This window comes from Triturus cristatus, chromosome 10 (assembly GCF_964204655.1).
Source record: "Triturus cristatus chromosome 10, aTriCri1.1, whole genome shotgun sequence".
NCBI classification, from domain to species: domain Eukaryota; kingdom Metazoa; phylum Chordata; class Amphibia; order Caudata; family Salamandridae; genus Triturus; species Triturus cristatus.
Window position 1 is genome coordinate 1135989589 of NC_140593.1, and position 23150 is coordinate 1136012738.

General features: G+C 45.0%; 1 protein-coding gene across 1 annotated transcript in view; it reads left to right on the forward strand.

The window, feature by feature from the left end:
* The window catches only part of GRID2IP (Grid2 interacting protein), a 305642-nt gene that overhangs the window by 12240 nt on the left and 270252 nt on the right, over nt 1-23150 (forward strand). The window lies entirely within an intron of this gene.

Sequence of the window (23150 nt, forward strand, 5' to 3'; positions counted from 1 at the left end):
ATGGAGTCCATCAGATTTAGTGAAATTGGCCTTATGTTTTTTAGGGCTGGAGAAGGTTTAAGGATGGCAAAACATGTGCATTAAAGTCTTAAAGAAACAGTGCTGCTTTAAAAAAAAAATCCCTGTTGGGAGTTTATACGGGGGAGAAGATGGTGGTTCCCCGGACCACGCACCACTTGTTCTCCCCAGGGTCACCTGACATGATTTCCAAAGGGTCCAACGTGAACAGATTCCAATTTGCAAATCTGTTACCATGCCCTTTGAAGAGTGGGTAACTTTACAATGGTTGCAAACCATTGATACGTAGCATTCTGCATTGTAATTAGGATGGGATGCCCTTTATTGCCCCTTAATTGCGAATTAGAATGGGACGATAAATCCCTTTGCGAGTGGGAAATGCTTTTTTACACTCAAAGTGTGGTTAGAACATAGCAAAAAGTCATTTTTTGGTTGCAAACCCTGTGATTTTTGGTGTTATTTAAACTGTTTTTAAGTATTTTGGCGAGTTAGAGAAAGCTTCGCTCGATTTTCAGGCGAGATCATTGTATTGTATTGTGCTGTATTATTTTGTTGCATGTGTGTAGTGCGCATTCCCATGAAAAGGCCCTGAAGCTCTTCAAGGTTGTTAAGAGGCGCCTCCATTTATTGCTCATGCTTGGGAGAGTGTGGGTTTATACACTGGTCTATATGTGGGAAGTACTTGCGTGTGCATGGCGTTTGAAGGGATTCTGCAAACGTATTGTGGTGCACATATTGTAGCACGCAAGCATGGAGTGGAGGGGAGCGGTGTGAGAGAGATAGCAGTACATTTGTGTAGAGTCACCATCTTTGAGTGGGAGCCTACCCTGTTAGTGGTGCATGGCTGGGGGATTGTGGGTTTGTACTGTAGCCTGTGTGACAATTGTTGGTATTGTACGTGAGGTTCATAGGTAGGGGTGATCCAACTCAGATGCTACAAACCGGTGGCTGAGTTTAATCATGCATCGACACAGAGAGATGTGAGAGTGTTAGCATCCAGTTTAAATGTACGAACCAGGGCAAGATCGCTGCCAGGAAGCAATGTCAGTGTTGAGAACTTCAGCGAAACAGATTGCAGAGGCCCAAAGCATGAGAGGCACATTGCAGCAATGGGCAGGAATGTGCACAAGCGGTCTTCTAAAATAAAAACCCCTAAGCAGGCGAGCTACAAGAGACTCACAGTGTGAAATGGGGGATCCCCTGATGGCTACCCATTGACTCCGTAAAGTAGATACTGTAAGCCGCGAAACAAAGCCATCCTCCAGAAATTCCAGGATCTTACCTCCTTCACAGGAAGAGCGATACAAAATGTTAACAGTCAGCTTGGGCTGTCCTACATATCACTCCTCCTACCTCGTCATGTCCGGTGCTGCACCTATGCTGTTTGTGACATTGCATGGGTGCCCTCTGTGTCCCATTCTTCTGGGATGTTCCCTATTTCGTTACTCCCTCATGGGCTGCAGGGGCTGATGGGGGTGCCTTAACTCCTTGGAGTCTGCTAGTGTTCTTATCCACTCAGCCCAGTCCAAAATCTCCTCCTTTGCTTTTTCATACCTTCTGGTGGCCCTCACACGTGCCTCCTCTGCCGGGGTCCACTCCAGAGTATTTGTTTTTTTAGCTCATGTCACTTTGCTTTCTAGCACATATAGTCCTGCATTTATAGTGTAAAGAAGTTAAGGCACAATTACCACACTTAAACACAGAAGTGGCTGAACAACTTGCACATGAGATTGGCCAACACATCTCCATGGTTGGTTATCTGGTACGACATTGCTTATATTAATATATAATGTATGTGATGTGAAAATGTAATCATTCTCCATATGAGACCTCTAATTTTGATGCAGTAGCTATTCTAGTTGCAATTCACCAAAATGTTAGTGTTAGCAGAAGTGAAATAATGCCTTCTTTGTCCATATGATGACATCACAGGAAGTGGCATCATGAGAACATTCAGCCTAATATCACCGGATGTGATGCCAAATAACATTGCATGCTGATGCCTACACATAAACTGATATCATTTAAGTGCTAATGTATGTGGTATCTTTGTAGCGCAAACCTAGCAGAAGGGCAACAGAGCACTGCAGAGGGTCAAAAGCAAAGATACAAGTATTTGGAGGGGTAAATGGGTTCTTCGAGTAGAAGTGGACTGTTACTGCATGGTGATGTAACATTCTATCCCGCGATCTTTGAAACAGCATCCGGTGAGGGGTTCTTCGATATACATGCATGTCTGTTGACAAGTACTAGGGAGGCACATTGAGCGAGTTGTAGTGATTTCTGCTTGTGTTGTGGGCACTTGTTTTCTGCGCATGTGATTCTGCTCAATATGTAATTGTAATTCCATTTATATAGCGCTTACTACCCCAGGCGTAGCATTGAAGCACTTTACACCGAGCAGCACGCTACTCCAGAACCCAAGGTTAGTGGTTAGTCCAGTATTATTGCTATTGTCGGCTGCTGGGATTAGTCCTGTGCACTCAAGTAAACAATTCCATGCATCCACTTCAGTTTCTTTACGGTGGAGTAAATGAATCGCAGTTAGTTGTGATTGTTAGTGTGGGAGCAGAGTATGTGTGAGCTCATGTACATGGTTGGCGGGATAGACCTGGAGGAGATTAGGCATTGCTAGGGTGCAGGGGTATGACTTTCAGAGGAAGGAGGAGAGGTTGTGATCTTTTACATAGGTTGTGAGTAATTTGCAGAAATACAATAATAGAGATTAAGGCAGACACGCTTGTGACAGTGTAGGTTGTGTTCACGGAGAGCAGGCATGGGATGTTGTGCTGCAATATTGATTACAAAGTAGAAACAACTGCGGTAGGAGGGAACTTTGTTTTGAAACCTGTCCGTGCATTGCTAATCAGTGCACTTAAAGTCGCATATATTGATGTTAAAATGAGGATTGTTAAAATCGAGTACAAATGTCCAACGTCTGGTCAGATATTCATCAGCATATTGGAATCTATTAGGGCTCATGTCTCCAGGTTTTTCATGCACCAAACTGGAATGCGAAGCGCAGCTGCAACATCATCAAACTAAAACTGCATGATGATTTATTCATTTACTTATTTATATTTGAAAGTTTTTATAAAGTGCAAACATGACCCGTCAGGGTATCAGAGTGCTGTACACAAAGCATGCAAGATGAACAGAAAAAGGTAGTCGATAAACATGTAGGTAGTGAGGTCAGTAGAAACGCGAGAAAAGAACAACCCATGTAATAGAAGGTATAAATACCCAAGATGTGCAAGAATCCCCACATTTAAACAAAAATATGAAAAATAGATTTAGCTCTGCACCGCGTGTTAAACAACGTTTATCGGTCTTTTTGAAAATGAGAAAGAAAAATGATACCCTTTTCAATGGGGTGTTTATTGGCATAGCTTTATTTTTTTTATCCATAAACGCCTTGCTTAAAACGCGCAAGGGAATGCATGAAGCCGGCTCGCCAGGAGCGACAGCGGCAGTGCCAGCAGTACCAAAGGGCAAGCAACACCTCGCTGATAGGACCCGAAGGTGGCCTACTACTATACTCTGAGAGGAAAGGTTCTCGGTCTTAGGGATTTATGGAACTGCGGGAAGCATAATGATCAACAAACCTTGGTGCCTCCACCAGGACTTGTACTGAACATCAGTGGTGTATCCGCTGTGGCCCGGAGACCCCTGGGGGTCCGCGACTACTTCAAAAATTAAATAATATTAACAGAATAATAAAGTGTATATAAATAAATAAGCTAAATGTACAACTGAAACTTTTTAAACGTACTGTAAATGTGAAGGCATTTGAAATTGGAGGCTAGAAATGAAATTAGTATCCTCCAATTGATCCGTAGAGCAGTGCAGGTGCATCAAACAGAATAAAGCATGGACAATGAGCGGCCTCAATTGAATTCAGAAAAGCTCCAACCTTTATATTAAAATGTTGAATTTTTATTTATATATGTTTGCACATTAAAGAAAATGTGTCATCATTGTGTATCTGTTTGATGAATGCTTTTTTCTGCATTTTTATGTATTGTTTTGATTTTCAAATCATCGACAATGATCAAGCCGGGGTCCCAGGTTTCCAGTAACTCAGTGGGGGGTCCCCGGATTCCAATAATGATTCAGTGGTGGTCCCCGGGTTCCAGTAATGAGTAATTTGGGGTCTCCAGAAGTCAAAAGGTTGAGAACCACTGGAGTACATGAACTGTGTTTTGATCCAACAAACACATACTCTTCATTGGTCTTTGGTGTTGGACTGCAGTTCTACAGGAGCGGGAGTTGGTGAGTCCCACTCAGGACCACCAGAATACCAGAATACCTCTAGAACATACATGTAAAACAGTCACAAGGGGACTTTTTATTTGAGCTCATTGTGCCATCTCACCAGCACCTTCTGGGCAAGTAGGACTTGGGAGTAAGTTCCACAAGACCTATTTGGTGCCGCAGTAGGCTATCCTTTTCCTAGTTTCAGCAGATTCTCTTGCTGGGTTCCTTCTCTGTCTCAAGTGAATCAAGATCATTAGAGGCTTTTAATTCTAACTATAAGCATGACTGACCTCCCTCTACCCCAACTACTGTGACTATCAAAAGGAATGGACTCCCAGGATTCTCGGTCTGGGACATCTGTGAGTTATAATAGCCTCAAATTGGACCGTACTCACCTCAAACAAAGGTGGTTGCAGATGGAGTCCACCGGCACTCATTTTTGGGTACCAGCCGTTACTTTTCCTTATCAGACTTTGACCCAGAGCAACAGCAAGAGAGACAAAAACACACAAGGGGGAAAAAAGGAGGAAGAGAAAGACGAAAAAACAACAAAGGGAGAACATAGGAACCTTCTAAAATGAAGTAAAGGGGCAAAGACTGTCTGTTGGTGGATTAAAGAGGTATGACGTGGAATCAAGACTTTGCAGCCTTTGTACTCGGAACATTGACATTCTAAAGCGCCAGGCATGGGTTTATAAGCAACACATTGGGCCCTGGCACTTATTCTTTTACAAATGAAGCAATTGATAGGAGCCAACCCAGTTGCCCTAACCGCCGCTCAGGAATTGTGGCCCCACATAGTGACTCACAAATATTGTCCACTTACTGTTCCTAATGTTCTCATCTGGCATCGGTTGCACTGTGGTGCAAACCATATCTATACCACCAGAATGGTCTGTGGTCCTCGAGACCAGGTGAAGACACCAACCTCTAGCAGCTCAGGATAGGTCAAGTGCTCAGCATGACTGCCGCAAAGTCCTTCCATGGCCCTGTGGATCTTTCATAGACCAGGCTCCTCAGTGTCTAATACCTCTGGAGATGCTGGAAGGGACTAGTATCTGATGAGGCTGTCGGGTGTGTCTCTTACCTGACTTGTCCTTGGCGTGCTGCGGGGGAGGAGCGCCCTGAACATAAAAGCGGCGCTGTTGAACAGGGAGCCGATTGCAGTTCTGGTTGTTTACGGCTTGCGGTTTCCTGCAGTCGCGTCACCTACTTTGCTTCCAGGTTACCCTCGCGGCTTGCAGCGTCCTTCATTGGCTCCTCCATCAGTCCGGATTCTTCTTCATGTTACCTCTTCCTTGGGGGGGCCTGAATTTACAGATTCTCTGGCTGTGATCCTTCGTTTCTGCACCTACAAAAAAAGAAAAGGACAAAATAATGTATTCCTCACCTGATCCAAGTTGGGTAACGCGCCTCTGCGCTCCTACAAATTGCATATTTGACTTATACTGATACCCTGTTCTTTTTTTCTGTATTAAGCGAGTGCCATAAGATGGGCCAGATAGACTTGCCACCTACAGTGCAGGCGCCAGTGAACATTTGTTTTTTCTTTTCCTTCCTGTCGGAGTGAGGGTCGGAAACAGAAGCGAGGAGGCCGTATAGGGTGAATAGTGCAAGGCTTTTATTGCGGGGGACTAACAACTCGTAGAGATGAAAAGGATGTGGTTCTAGACAGTTCGAACAAAGTCCACGACACACAAGGGCTTGTATGAGACAGTATGAAGGATTCGCTGGTGCGGTCTTCCCGTGTCTGGTTCAGGTAGGTTTGTCAGGTGGTCGATGCAGTTCCTGGTACTTCGTGTTAACGGGGTGGTCCTCGGAGTACGCTCAAACAAAACAAAACAAAAAACAACGGTCACCGACCACGTCTCGTTTGTATCGTTATTAAAGCCGCCACCACACCGCGTGTGATATAATCAAAAATATACGTGAAAGGAGTTGTTCTGGCAGGGTTGGGAAACATAAACAAACCCCAGGGGTGGGAGATACATTTCTGATAGGGTTGTGTTCTCTCTCTCTCTCTCTGATTGACTGGAGGTCTTTCTATCCTCACATGGTAGTTGTGCAAAGGTGAATGGCAGAAAAACAACAGGAAAAAGGGAATACCCGAGAGAGAGCCTTCTCCTCTATTTTTCCTGTGTCACCAACCCGCTTACCCGCCCCCCCTTCCCCGCAGTCACTCCCGTGGCTCCCTGAACGTACCGCGGTCTGCCACAACTCTCCTGAGTTGTGGCGGCTCGTGCGTGTCCTCTGGGCTCCACCACTCCTCGCTCCATGTGTCGGGACCTTCCGGGTCTTCGGGTGGGCCCTTCTCGTTGGCGTCCTTGGTTCCTCCGGCGTCTGCTCCCGTCTCCAGCTTCCCTTCAGCGAACGCCCCATTGGATCCGTCTTGCGGGCTTTTCTGCTGCTCTTGACCTTCGTTGCAGGTGCCCCATTGGTTGAGCTGTCGAGTCCCGCCGCTTCCGGGTGAAACGCCTTCCGGGTCGCGTCTGGAATGCTGTGGGGCAGGGAAAAAAGGCTTAGTTATCGGACACCAAGTCGCCTCGGTTTCATCGCCCTCATCACAGGGTCGGTAAGGAATCCAACCAGGCATTTTATCATCGCGTTGTTCACCCGTATACTCCTGCTCCTTCTCACACTTCCCCTCTTCTTGTTTCCCCAATGAGCAATCAAAGATAGCTTTTGTGCTATCTTACCTAAGAGGTACGGCGGCTAGATGGTCCATTCCATTAGCGGAACGAAACAGTACCCTATTGTATGACAATGCCGCATTTAAAGCTGAATTGAAAAGACTGTTTGACCGCCACTCCTTCATGCAATCCGTGGACACAGAGTTGCTTCATTTACGACAAGGTAGCAAGGACATTATGACTTGCGTTTCCACCTTCAATCGGCTTGTGGCAGAAGCTAACCGGCCAGAAAGATAACATTCTTCTCTGTTTTTCCTGGGGGATGAGAGATGAGATAAAAGATTTATTAGCTCAGGTGGTAGAACCTCTTGATTAATGTAGTGAACTAATAGACCTAGAAGTAAAATTGGACCATCACCTTACTGAAAGACGTCAAGATAGGGGCCATTCTGACACCAAGGTGTTAATGTATAGAGAGACAAAAACGGACCCAGAGCAACAAATGGATGAACCAGAACCAATGCAGATAGGCAGTTTAAAAGGCCCATTGAGTGAGGAAGAACGAAAGAGACAACATGATATGAAACTGTGTTTATACTATGGTACAAAGGGTCACTTTTTGAATGAATGCACTCTGAAGCCTAAAAGAAGAGGGGAGTCAGAAAACTAATCAACCCGAGACCTGGTGACAAAAGTGTTTCGGTTGGTATAAATCCTAAAGTCTCAGAAACTTTGGCTCAGATCACATCTAAGCATATATCTTGGCATTTTTACATCCATACACAGTTGTCTTGGGAAGAACATTCTACATATTTACAAGTGCTACTGTGAACTTTATGGATATAGCTGTAGCCGCTCAATACGGTATGCCTACTTCAACCAAGGATGAGGCAGACAAAGTCAAGACCATTAATGGGAGCGCCTTGATGTCTGCGCCCATCATACATTCTACTTGGGATTTGTTGATGAACATCCAGGGGCAACACAAAGAAACGGTGTTTTGATTTTATTCAGGCCCGCAATTCCAGGCTATACTGGGGATACCCTGGCTAGAAAAGCACAACCCTGATATTGGTTGGGCTAAGCATACCTTGTCATTTCAATCTGTTGTTTGCATCAAGCATTGCCTATCCGGCATTCATGAGACTGGTCTCCAAAGTGAGACAACCGCTATTGCAGAAGTTGCTACCCCGACTATGCCTGCATGCTATCAGGATCTCGCAGATGTGTTTGATAAAAAGAAGGACTCAATACTGCCCCCTCACAGGCCATACGATTGTCAGATAGACCTTATACCAGAGGCTCAGATACCTTGCAGAGAAGGAGAATCTGCATATCTGTGATTATGTGATTGAAATGCTTCAAATATGCTTTATAAGACCTTCACGCTCTCCTGCCTCTTCTCCTCTGTTCTTCGTGCAAAACAGAGGGGAGACCTTTGCACATGTATTTACTAGCGTGCCCTCAACAATGTAACTATTAAAAACCGTTACCCTTTGCCTTTGATACCATCATTGTTAGATCAAGTCAAAAGTGCCAGAGAATTTACTAAACTGGTTCCAAGGGGGGTGTGGGGGGGGGGCGTATCATCTGGTACGCGTTAGGGAAGGAGACAAATGGAAGACTGCCTTCCATACGAAATTCGGTTACTACGAATACTTGATTATGCCCTTTGGTCTCTCCAATGCCCCTGCTGTGTTCCAGTTTTTTACTAATGAGGCCCTGAGAGAATATTTGGATAAATGTGCAGTGGCATATATCAATGACATTTTAATATACTCTCTCCACTATGCAAGAACACGAAAAACAAGTCAGAGCAACCCTACTAAGATTGAGGGAACATTGTTTTTTAAGTTGGAGAAATGCAAATTCCATGTAATCAGGTTGTCTTTTTTGTGCTATATTTTGTCTGCACAAGGGGTTGGCATGGATCCCCAAAAGGTGTTTGCCATCACACAGTGGAAGTCCCCTTTGTCAGTGAAGGAAGTCCAGAGTTTCCTAGGGTTTACCAACTTCTACCACAGGTATATAGATAATATTTCTACCTTGGCCTTACCCATGACTCGGTTGTTACAGAAAGGTATGGTGTTTCAGTGGACTGAAGAAGCTGAGACAGCCTTTCAATGTCTAAAAGAGGCTTTTATCAATGCCCTCATATTACACCATCCAAATCCCACTCAACCCTTTATCGTTGAAGCTGATGCCTCCCAAGTTGCTATTGGGGGTATTATCTCAGAGGGATAAGGATATAGGGAAACTACATCCAGTAGCATACTTTGCTCATGAGCTGAGTCTGGCTGAAGTCTATTATACAGTGGGGGACAAGGAGTTACTGGCCATTAAAAGGGCTTTTGAAGAGTGGAGGCATTATTTGATGGGTACCTTACATACTGTCACAGTTCTAACACACCACCAAAACTTGAAGTTTTGGAAATCAGCACGAGCCTTGTCCATACGGCAATTACGATGGACTCAATTGTTCAATGACTGTGACTTCATTATTCAGTTCCAATCGGGATGGCAACATGGTAAAGCTGATGTCCTCTCCTTCCTGGGTTATGAGACACAAGAAATCCTCACAGAACACCCACACATAATTCCTTTAGACCGTATTCTAGGGGCCCTGTTTTCAGAAGAGCAGTTCACAGATGAGATATCACCAACCCAGAAACCCAAGGAGGCAGAATCCATAGCCCATAGTCAGAATGGTCAAAACGAACATGACCTGGTCTATATTCAGGGTGGGTTGTTCATTCCCACTAGCAGGTTCCAATAACAGGCTTTAGACTGGAGTCATACTCAAGTGCTAGCGGGATAGTCTGGGGCAAAGAAAAGCCTTACTTAAGGGATACTTCTGGTGGCCACTTGCAACAGACGCAAAAGAATACATTCACAAATGTAGTATCTGTGCCGAAAGCAAAAGCTAACAACTAGCACCTGCTGGGTTACTGATCCCATTACCCACTCCTCCTGCCCTTTGGCATACAATCTCTGTGGACCTTATAGGGGAATTGCCCAAAACTGAACGAGAATGCACTACAATTTTAGTTGTTGTAGATTTGTTAACCAAGATGGCCCATTTTAATGCTATGAAAGGGTTACCCACTTCTAAAGTTCTTGATGAAGCCTTTTTACAAAATATAGTATGTCTCCTTGGTCTTCCTTCCCGGATTGTATCTGATCGTGATTCCCAGTTTGTCTCTAAGTTTGGAGGGCTTTAGGTGACACATTACAGATTGATTTCAGTTTGTCTTCAAGCCATCATCCCCAGACAGATGGGCAATCAGAAAGAGTTAATCAGTGTCTTGGACAGTATTTGCGGTACCAACTCCCACATAATGTGGTAGATTGGGATGTGTAGCTTTGGGCTGCAGAATTTGCATAAACCAATGTAATTCAATCCTCTATCTACTGTTCACCTTTTTTCTGTAACTATGTTTTCCATCCCTGTATTTTACTGCTCCCTTCTTCACTCACACCCGGGGTATCTACTGTACAGGACTTTGTTGATATCTTGCAGGAAATACAGCAATCAGGTCAGGACAATGTCGATCAAGCAAAGGAAATCTATAAAAGACATGCAGATCAACACTGCCAACCCACTCCTGACTACAACATAGTTGACAAGGCATGGCTGTCTTCACGTCACATAGTCTTGACAGCATAGTTCATAAACGAAAGAGGGGATTTCCCCAGGTATTTAGCATCATATATATGTTACAGGGATGTAGAATTCCTATAGCCAGACACCCAGGACATGTTGTTTGGGGTCAAGGGCAACACGTTTTTATGTGTATTTTGTCCTTGGGACAAGTAGGCCCAACCCCCTGCAGCACAGACCCTTTGGCTGCCAGTTTGCAGTACCACATTACGGATCAGGAAAGGGCACTGTCTGCTTTTAAGGTAATATTTTTGACCATATGTTAATGCTATTCAAACTTGTATTTATGGTTCTTTAATTGAAAACCTTTATTATTAGGGTGCACGCTAAGTAAATGTTGTAAGCTCTGACTGCACTAGTGACAGTGGTTCCTGTATAAAAATGTGTACACACGTTTTCAATGTTTAGCAATATGAGGCTATGTATAATGCTCCCAGAATGCTCTCTGATTTCATGCAAAAATTTGCAGAAGCTTGAAAGCAAGATTGATGATTCTTTGCTTTCAAAATAAAATGTTGATAAACAAATTAAAGAAGGAAAGAAAATAGTTCGCTAAACTACTGTAACATTTCAGGTACCAATTCTTTGCAGCATCAAACATGTGTTGATGCATGCTAGAATATCCCAAAAATATTCATAGTGGAAAATCAGTGTAACCAGTTCAATAAGATTATGGGAAACAAAAATAAACAAGCACTGGCAAAGCCAGTAGGTCTGAAATTGGTGGTCAGCTTTTTAGTTTTGTCAATGTGTGACTTGTTTTGGCATGGTTTTTATAAAACCTATTGGTGTGGGAGCTGCCGGACCCTCACCATTATAACAAACATTGGCAAAAGCAAAAATTGTTTTTGGTCTCAAAAATCACACACTGCCAAAGTACTTTCTGGCACTGAACAAAACTACTTTGTGTGCCGATATGCTCCTTGTGAAAGAGCAGAATGCGGTCATTCACAGTGAAGCCAGCCATTACACAGAGAGAGAGAGACAGCAGAATTTTAATAAACGCAAAAGGTCATGGTCAACGCCAGACCAAATTAGGGGCCCAATTATTAAACAAAGTATCAAAAGTGCACCCATGGTATATGTCCTTGCATTAAGTGCAGCTATGTGGCGTTCATGAATTCCCAAGAATTTACAGAAGTAGGACAAGAAATAGTACTCCTAGAAAATATTTGTGAACTGCATTTTAGCATGAGCAAATATGCATGTGTAGATTTGCTCATGCGAAAATCTGAGTGTTTGCAAGTTCACTTTCCCTCCAACCACTTTTTTCCCCAACTCTGGAAGAAAGTTTACTTCTGCCATTGTCAGGAGTAAATTCCAACATTTCTCAGTTGGGTAAAAGATTAAAGAAGAGTTGTTGAAAACCCTTAAAACAAGCAAGTTAGTAGGTTTGCACATTCTCAAAAGGGAATTCAAACCCTGGAACTATTGCTTACCACTACCTTCAGCCCCAGTATGTAGATCTGTGGAAACATGGCAACATAGGGGGATTGCAAGTATTCAAACACTGCTATGGTATGAGCCCTGGCATAATCAGAGAGGCTATATCAAAGCTCTTATATAATAAGATTGCTGCCATATTTGTCGCCGCACTACATGGCACCAAAGGGACAAATGGATTTTGTTACAGGACAAGTAGATTTATGAAGCAACCTGCCCCATGGACTGTAGGAAGGTGGAATCTGACTGCATGGTTGCCCCCACTTTTATCCTGGTGTTTTGATGGTTTTTGACTTAGTTTGGCTGGGAACCTGCTATTCAGGTCCCCAGCCTATCTGCTTTCTAATATAAATTGAGTGCATGTACTTTAGGTACATTTCAGATTGGATCTGGAGTGCCCTTATAAGTCTCTATTATATGGTATACTATGTACCCAGGGCATAAGTACCCCAGAGGCCAACCAGGGGCTGAAACATGTATTATGCCACCCCTGGAAAGCCACCCAAAATGATACCACAGGTCTGCTACTGCAGCCTGGGTAAGGTGGTGCATGCACCCCTTACTGTGATATAGGTTACCTATATCACTATATATATACACAGATATAAACCTATATGTCACTCCTATGGCAGGCCTTATCAATCCTGAAGGCAGAGTGCTTGGTTCTCATGTGAGAGGGTGCCCCTGCATGAGCAGAGCCCCTCTGCAGCATTCGGAAACCCTTCCCTGCTGCTGTTTGTAGTGCAGCCTGACCATATACTCTTAAGTGCATTATAACCAAACGGTAAATGCTAACTTTGGACTGGCTGCACGGAAACATGTCGTGTTTGGTGTCAAACACCTTGGAATCGTACCCCCACACCAGTAACTGGTGTGAGAGTATGATCCCACCCCTCTAGAGGGAGAGACATGGCAGCACTGGTATACCCGGTAGAAACTTAATAGAGCCCTGGAATCACAAAATGGATGCTGCAGCCACAGACACGGGTCTAGCCTCCTGCTGCTGACCAAAACTCCGGCAGGGGAGGCCTGGACAATAGGTTTCCTGTCACAGGGAGGTGTAACCACCTCCCAGACAGGCGTATGAGTATTGGGGCTGAGTGGGAGCACTCTCTGAGTGCTTTGAAGTCCTGCACTGGGGGCACATTTGGTGTCCCTGTGCATGGTCCAGCTCAAACCGGTTCATGGGCTACCATCCCCTGTTCTGGCGTCAAACTGGACAAAGGAAATGGGTGTAGCCACCCCTCTTTCAGAACCCTCCCATAGGTGGGTCCCCAGAGCTAGTCCAACCCCTTCCTTAGTTATAAGTAAGGAACCTCTGTAACCAGAACTTTAGATTACCCTGGACGAAACTCTGAAGCCGAATCCTGGACCTTCGACGCTCTGCTCAAGACCAGAGGACTGAAGAAATCTCCCTTGGGGTCAAGGAGTGACTCCCCTGCTTGGCAGGTACCAACGAAGCAATATGCCAGTCTGCATTATCGAAGCTCCCACCGGACTCCGAAGTATTTGCAGACCAGGAAGAGGATTTCCAGACATCTCAGAGACCGACCTGAGTCCCCAGCAAAGCTGAGACCCGCAGCCCTCGTGAGTAGCGTGGAGCCAGAACTCCTGGTCACCGTGCATTTCACCTCTTTCACCTGACATCGGTGGGCATCTGTCCATCGCCTTCCTGGTCACTGGCTAGTGACCCAGACTCTGTCCCCTCTGCTTTCAGGTTCTTCTCATCTTCGATCCAGGCTTGGATCTCTTCGGACACTTCGCATCTTCACGGCAGCAGCACTTCTTCGCCAGCTCCCATTGAAATCGACGACGTGACCCGACACCAAAAGACACCTATGCACCCGACTTCCCTGGGTGAGGTAACACGAGTACTCCGGTGTTCCCGTGGGTGCTAGCCCTAGAACTTCCTAAGTCCAAAAAGGTTTGGTCCTGACTCATTTGTAAGTGTCCCTAATCTTTAAAAATCTAACTGCGACTTTCCCCATAGAAGCTAACAGGAGCTCGCGGCTGTGTTCACACACTGCACACAGCCCCCGTGGGTCCCCTGTGTCACTACCTTGGGTGGTTCCTTGGGGTCCCAGCGATTCTACAGGCTCTAGGTCTTGTGTCTAGTTAAGTTGTGGTTCTTATACCACTATTTTAGTATATGGTTTGGCTCGCCCCTAGGGCCTGATGTATATTTGTGCTATTTTACTGTGATTATTGAAGTGTAACTTATATGTTTTGACCTTTAGTCTCATAAAGAGACTAGGAGGGTGTGTTTAGTAATAAATACATATATTTTATATATATACCTGGTGTGGATATCTTTCATTTAGGAACTCAAGAGATTATAGACTGGTAAAACAAGCTGCTTTACATTCCTTCAAGACTTAGCCTGAAGGCTGCTCTCCATAGCTACCACTAGGATAGCTTTCAATAAAGGCTGTCTTTAACCTATAACCAATGAGGGGTTGTTTGGACTGATACAAGGTGCACACTATAACAGCATATATCAGGCCAACTTCTCACATGGACAAGTAGATATTTTATTAAATTCCACACCCCTGCCTTACAAGTATTTGTAATGATGCCGTGTTCTTTTGTTCTGTATACAGGGAGTGCCATAAGATGGGTGCAGGTAGACTTCTCACCTACAGTGCAGACGCCAGTGGACTTTTGTTCTTTCCTTTCCCTTCCTCTCTTTCCCTTTGAACGAGATAGGCTTTGACTTATTTTGGTCTTTTCCTGTGATGGGAAGGTGGGGACCTCACATTTTACTCTCCTCTCGCTCCTGCAGAAAATCAGGTGAGACTCTGACAGAGGCTCGCCTCCCGGAGACTCTCAGTCATCTACTGACCAATCATTCTAACAAAAGTTTAACTCAATTAAAGTTGAATAGATCCTCCCCACTCCAAACAATGAGAAGCATTCTGTTGAAATGACCCTCATATCCCAATGGAATCTCTTCTCTATGAATTAACAAACCACATAAATGTACAGCTTTACACCCTGATATCAGGACTACAATATAATCCATACAAAACTCAATAAAAACCCCTTCAAATGTATAGAGATGTCTCTTAGCTTTCAAATTCCTTGCTCCCATCAGCATTTAATACTAGAGGAACACTCATTACATGCACAAAACATGAGACATGACAAAGAAACTCCAGGAACCACATGAAGCATTAACATAAAATGTCCATCAACCTCATGTAGCAAATTTAAAATAACTCCCCAGGCAGAACATCACCCCCACACACATATCTATGAGATATCACGTTGCTTGCATTCACACTAGTCACTACCTGACCTATGCAATAGAACACATTGAATTCAACATCACTCGCTTGTAAAGAACACATATGAGACATACCACATAGTCAACAAAACACACACACAGCTGCACCTTAAGAGATGTTTAATGGCCATCCAACCCATCTAAGAGCTCCATGAGAAAATTCCCTATGGCCACTTCTTTTCCGCTCTTAAACTATACATACTCAGCTAAATGAACAAGACACTGACACCCAATAACCCTACATGACTACTGAGGATCCTCCTGTAATTAAACACAATACTCAAGCTACACATCGCACAATGGACTCGCACAGTCTTAGAGATGGTTAATACCTATACTGACAGCACACAGTGCTTTAAGGGCACACTAGAGGCAGATGTGTGTTTTACATATGTGGATAAACATAATATACAGACAACCTGGCCTGGCCCATTCCAACCCTCCTGTTACTAGGGGAAGCTACCAGTTATCACACTGCTCTAGACTTTGCGTGACACTACCATTGAATGGACTCAAAAAGAGGCAACATGAGCAAGCCTGAAGGCCACTCTTACCCCCTGAATATCACGTATACCATTAGGCCTGTCAAAGCATGCCATCTACCACTGACTGTGTAATGAAGGACAAGTGCAACATTGAACCCCCCCTCTTAGAAAGGCTTTAAAAGTACTCTGTATTCATTTGTTGGTGTCTTGACTTTGTCGCTGTTCCATTTTCAAAGCTCGATGACCAGCTTACATATGACCCTACATTGTGCTCATTAAAGGGAAAACAGCTGTCCGTGTCAGAGAAAACAAATTTCCTATTGGGGCCACCATTTGTTTGGGTCTGGGGAAAGGGTCTGTCATATATAAAGATCTGCATTGATTCTACGGGCATGGATACCTGCTCTGCCATCGATTACCTATTCTTCCAGCCAGTGCTTGCAATGGAAGAATAGAAGTGGCAGTACTCACTATCCCGGAGTAACTCTTTGCTACTGAGAAGCAGCTCAGTGATACCCGTATGAGTCTTGATTCTGGGCATGAAGTGGCACTGATTCTCTTAGATCTCTCTGCTGCTTTTGACATGCTCTCCCAGGGGGCCTGTCCTGGACTGGCTTGCCGCCTTCCTTTCTGTCCAGACGCAGGCTGTCATCCTTCCTCCTTTTCAATCAGATTATAAACTCATTACTTGTTGGATTCCTCACTGTTCTTCTCTTAGCCTGGCAGTATTTAAAGGGACCATCCAGAGTAGAGAAAAAAACCCAGCTCTTTTTACCACGTCCTCCATCGCGAACAATCAACAAAAGACATTCTAGAATGTTGCTTTGTTTGATGACGTGTGCCGAGGGGCTGACATATGTTGCATACGTGCCAACATTTTACAAGTCAAAAGTGGGAGATCTTGAAAAGCAAATCGGAGAGAAGGGATTTTCTCAGTTGAAATACATTGGATCAGAGTAAATTTCAGGAAGGAGACAGGTAAAAGAAAGTCATTTTTGCCTTCAAAAATCGGGAGTCTCCCACCTGAATCGGGTCTGTTGACGTATGTCTGTTGTGACGTCATTCAGTAGACCATTCTTTTAATCTTTTTGTGGCCCTCTTGAATCTTCATGTGGCCCTTTTCGCTTGTCTGATTCACTCCTTTAATTTCACTTTTTTTCTCTTACGCTGACAAAACTCGGCTAATCTTGGCGCTCAATAGGGACATTATGTTCTTTCTATGTTATTTCAAAACCTGTAGGTCAGGGGTCTCCAACGAGTAGCTCGGGAGCTACTGGTAGCTCGCCAGTACCTTCAATGTAGCTCTCTGAGGTGAAGTCAAGCCCAGTATCAATTTCAGAGTAGGTGTCTATTAAAGAAGGCAGCACTGATCATCTCAAGACCCTAAGAGTGACAGCCATACAAATGTATCACAGTACCTCAGTACTCAAACACACACTGTGCCAGCTTATAGGACCTGCTACATGACAGTTTGAATCCAATCTCAATATAATTAAAGCCACAAGGAGATTGACCATGTTGCAGTCCCTCCTTTATCAGTCACAACATGTGTGTGAACAGTGTACCATCAAAAAAGTATGGCAGCAGTAGCCTGAGCTGTAATCAGTGCTGACCCACCAAAGTGCGGGACTGCAGGAGTCAGAGTGAAAATGTGTCAGTTAGATGCATGATCAGCTCAAGACCTGAGGAGAACAGGGTATGATCCAGACCAGAGAAATTAAGAGATTCATTAACATTTATGTGTGTGCCCATAAACACTATTGCTTCCTGAAACTATGCCTGGTGCCAAGAACCGCCAAATATATATGCTAGCCCATCATAAGAGTGTTATATTTGGCATAATTGTGTCCATTCCTGACATAATAGTGCCAATTGCATAATTATGGTCATCCTTGACTATTTTAGTATTTGTGGTCTAGTTGTGGTATGCTGGCAGCCATCATAGACCTACTCTGAGCATGACTGGCCAATATGTACCTATTCCTGGCATATTAATGGTCATGACTGATATGTGGTCTTATCCTTCTGGTTTCCAGCCTTGGCACAACTGTGACCCTAGTGTCGATGTTTCGACCCTGGTGCAATGAGGGTAATTTATATCCTCTGCAGGCGGGTATTCCTCTGGGGCTCTATCCTGACTGTACCCCACCCTAGGTTGCCTCCCCTCCCCCCGTCCTGAGGAAGACCCGCCTACAGAGGATATAAATTACCCTCATTGCACCAGGGTCGAAACGTCGACACTCCCCCCAGTGGGCCTGTACCTGATATCATCCCAGCCCTGCCTTTTCACAGATGAATGTTCTCTGTGCGTCATCGGAAAATCATGAAATTAATATTTGTAAATCCATAAGGGACAGTCCTATCTGTAAAACTGGTGCCACTATGAACCACGACCAGTTTTACTAAGGATACCAGAATGTGTAATTGATTGGTTATTGAATCTGCCTTTTGAATTCCTCTCCTTTATATCTGTCCTAACTCACGAGCACTTTCCTTTTTCACACTCCCCTTGGAGCAACCTCTTTCTCTATTTGGAGCATTGAATATGGTGATCTGTTATAAAAGCAACTAAATAATAAACAGTCACTATTGGAGGGATATTTTGTGCCTTTGTGTCTTTTGAAGATATACTTGTTTGCGTTGTAAAGAAAATGGTGGTACATTAATGATACAATGCTAATTCTATATGTACCGGAATGCCCTTTGACTAATGAATGTTTTTCATAACTGAATTGTAGCTTTAAAGAAGTCTAGGACCATTGTTTCCTATACCAATGGTGAGCATCCATGGCATATGACTGTAATACCTGAGAATTCAAAGTAGTCTGTCCGTATGAGGCATTTGTACATGGGAGTACATGATGATAATGACAAGCTGATGTTTTGAGACTGCATTTCTCAAAAACTGAAAACTGATATTTTAAAGACAGTTTTAGTTTTCAAAAATGGTGTTTCTTCTGGAAAACTGAGTTTGTTTGCTCACAATGGAAAATAGTATTAGATAGAAAAATGTGCATTTTCCGAAACTGGTGAATGATAATTCAAGCTGAGCTGGGGAGACATACTGCTGTGCTTATGTCCTTTGTGCCACTCGGCATGTCAAGATTTGAATGTTACTTCACAAGTCAAGGGGAAGCATTTAATATTGAAAAACCTTTTCCCAGCATTTCTGCTGGTAACCGCACTTGGTACACTTGGGTGGTAACTACTGAAAATCTTGCTTTGGGTTGCCATAGTGTACTCACTATTTTACAGTTATACCATTTTCTAGTAGCTCGGGAAGATCTTTCCTTGAGCAGAAGTAGCTCTCACTACAGAAAAGGTTGGAGACCCCTGCTGTAGGTTAACCATTGCTTGTTGGATGAATGCCGACTATCTGCCCCTCAATTCCACAAAGACAGAGGTTTTCAAGTTTAGCCATCTAGCCGCTAGGAACTGTAACTAGTGGCTTAATACGCTGGGATCTTCTCCCATTCCTGTTTCTGCAGAACATATTCTAAAAGTCTCTCGTTTCTTCCTATTCCTTTTTGCAGAACAGTACACATTTCACTTTGTTGTTGGAGTGTACTTCGATTTGGAAATTGTTTTCTGGATTCTAGATGCATATGTTGTGTTAATTCTTTTTTTTAGGGTGTGGGAACGGCTGGAAGGGATGAATCCTGTAGGTAGGGTCGACCATTAGATTAATTCCCTCTGGTGAAAGTGGTGCGGTGGTTCTGGCCATGGCCACTGCCTTTCTGGCCCCAAAGGCCCAAAGAGTACCCAAAGGGTCAAAGATTCGTTTCCACAAAGAGCCACTGTTTGCTTCAGCGTCCCTGTGCTCTGGACGCCCTGAATCTTCCAGCCAAGAGGTTTGGTATTCATATGACCTGCTCTCAGCCAATCACAACGAAGCACTTGACTGGGAAGAGTCCTCCCGGCTTTGGACCTTAACATCATCCTTCCATGTGGACACAAAACTTACGTCATCGGCTTGGCCTACCTCTCTAGCCATGCTCCTGCCCGGTGCCACCTTCAAATAGTGGAAGGGGCGCCATTAGTCACTCCATGGGCAGGAGCCAGACTGATGAGTCCATCGTCGATGTTGGAGGAAGGACGTGACATTATCAGGAGGGGCTTGCTGCGCGGTAGCATTTAAGGCCTCGGAAGGCGGTATTGGCCTCTTTTTCTCCCCATTCTGCACAAACAGCACACCGGAGAACGAAACACCCACCCGTCGCCTCCAGAAAGGCGGAATTTTGAGCAGCATAAAAAGGGGGCTACCCCAAATATTTGGATTGAGTTACTGGACTGACCCCTTGGAGTGGTGTTGATTCGTGTGGGCACTGGGCTGGCGGGGGGGGGGGGGGCTGACCTGCTGGTGGTCCTGGACCTTTCTGCCCTAATACCTGATGCCTGCAATTGAACATTGTGGGGGCTTCACCTCGTGACTAATCGTTATGCGGTGCCCTGGCGTATGTGTGGGTATGGAAATTAGGATATTGCCCAAAACCCTCTGTGAGATGCAGGGGAAGTTGTCACTATGTATGCTTGCCAATGATCTCTCTGATGCTCTTGGAGGAGTGAATGGGCGGCGTATATGGAAAGGGTGTAACAAGGAACAGTGGTTCCTGTGGACAATGTATATAATGTATAGTAATTTATAGAACAATGGCAATAAACATGGATAAGGAGATGTCAGAGAGAGACACAACAACCTCATACAACAAGACACTGCTGAATGTAAACAGTTTATACAAATACACTCTCTTTACCCATGTTTATTGCCATTGTGCTATAGATTACTATATATTATATACATTGTCCACAGAAACCACTGTTCCTTGTTACATAATAGATACCGCGGTTCCATGTGAGTAGGGTGGCCCTTGTTTCCTTAATTGCGGTATATGGAGTGGGGCCTTCAGGCACAATCCATACAGGAAATGTATCGCTGCAATGAAAAGTGGAGACAGTGGTTGCTTTGCTTGAGCAATCCGTGCGCTGTTTGCTGATATGGTGCCCTGTATTATAATGAGCAACGCCTACTTTCTTATTTTTCTATTCCTCGCTGATACGGTGTGAACGAAAGGCTGCACCTTGGTTGAACCATTAGAAGTGAAAATTAAATATTTGTTTGATTATGGTTATGTATATATATTGTGCTATGATATTTATTTTCTTGTACTTCTGCTTTTAAGGCTATATTAGCCGAAATAAAGTTCAAACAAACAAACAAACATACATCACAAGAAGAAAAGAGTAAAGTGGGCCAGAACAAGGAACACGTAACACCAAATCACAGGCAGTGATAGGCACAGGCACGACAGACAAGGGAGCCACAAAGCACAGCCATGACGGACCAAACAGGGGCAGCAGCGGCCCCATTGCAAGCAGCAGTGGCAGCTCCAGCAACGCCGGTGCATTTTCAAGTGAGCGCGCTACCGCCGTTCAGCGAACTAATTGACCCTGCCACTGCATCCCCAAGGTGGAACGTGTGGGTTGGCCGGCTGGACAATTATTTCACTGCCACCAGAGAAACGGATGGTGCCGTCAAGAGGTCACTGCTGCTACATTTCCAGGGGATGAGATATACAAGCTCTTCAAGCACCTACCGAACACGGGAGCCCCCACAGATTACGACGCACGCGGTGAGGGCACTCAATGCCCACTTTGACCCGCAACTAAACCCCGATTATGAACGTTTTAAACTGCGGCAGGCCTGTCAAAGAGAAGGAGAGTCAATGGATGCGTTCCACGCACGCTTGAGAGAGTTAGCCAGCACGTGCATGGAGGATGGTCCAGTCAAGGAAGTGCGCGCACAGCTTATCCAAGGGTGCCGAAACAAGACACTGAGAACGCTCATCCTCCGACAACCCAGAATCTCGTTGGAAGAAATGCTTGTCCTGGCACGGTCACATGACCTGTCCAAGGTCCTGTCTACAGCGATGGAAGCGGCGCTCATGCCCACAGCAAGCTCTGCAGTAGCCATCAAGACAGAACGGGTAGATGCAGCATACACCCCAGGGCGTAGCAGCAGAGGGGGGTGGCCCACAAGGAGACCCCGGCAGTCGCAGTGCGGATATTGCGGCAAAGAAGAGCACGCCCCGAACGAGTGCCTGGCTCGAGGAAAGATTTGTTCAAAGCGCGGGATTCCAAATCACTTGTGTATGCCGAGGGGGCATGCGGGGCAGAGGAAGCGCTGGATGACCACCGACCAAAGCAGTGAGACACCTCTCGCTTGAAGAACCCGACTCGGCATGAACGCTGAAGGTGTCCCCGCAGCACAGAGGATACCTCGAAGACCCATCCACTGACAAAGAGGAGGAATGCCTCCTCATATCATTTGCAAGCGACCTAAAACGGAGGCGACGCCCTCAACCGACATGTGCAATTGAGATCGCAGGATCCCCCGTCACAGCCCTAATTGACACCGGAGCCTCGGTCAATGTGATAGGGAGCCAACACTACAAGAGACTAAACCCAAGACCCCAACTCACACCGTCTAAGGTAAAAATTCTAACGTATGGTAGTCAGACGCCCCTGCCACTAAAAGGGAAAATGACAGTACAAGTGAAGTCAGAAAGTCATGAAGTGACAACTACGTTCCACGTTTTCGACAAAGAGGCAGATATCCTGGTGGGGAGTCACACTGCGGAAGACCTAAGCATAGTGATGTTTGCAAATGCAGTAAGAGTACTCCAAACAGAAGACATCCTGGAACTATTTCCACAGTTGTTCAAAGGGCTAGGGAGCATGAAACGACCTCTGGTGCGACTGCACATCCACACGTCGGTGAAGCCCGTGGCCCTACTGCACAGATGCCTCCCATTCCATCTACGGCCATTGGTGGAGCAAGAGTTAGTCAAACTTGAACAACAAGGGGTGATAGAGAAAGTGACCGGACCCACCCCCTGGGTGTCACCCATGGTCATCGCTGAGAAGCCGAAACAGCCAGGGCATATCAGGCTCTGTATAGACATGCGCATGCCTAACCAGGCAATACGTCGGGAGAGGCATTTAACACCAACCGTAGATGACATCCTCGCAGACCTCAATGGGTCCCGATGGTTCTCCAATTTGGACCTCAACGCAGGATACCACCAGTTAAGATTGGCTGGGGAAAGCAGATACATAACTACTTTTTCGACACACCTGGAGCTCAGACGATACAAAAGACTAAATTTCGGAATATCCTCGGTTGCCGAGATCTTCCAAAACGCAATCCGGGAGGTCCTGTCAGGGCTTCAAGGGGTGTTAAATGTCAGTGATGACATCTTAATTAATTCAGCAACTCTGGAAGACCATCACCGGCAGCTCAGAGCCACGCTCCATTGCCTCGCAGAACACAGGGTGACTCTACACAAAGAGAAGTGCCAGTTTTTCAAAAA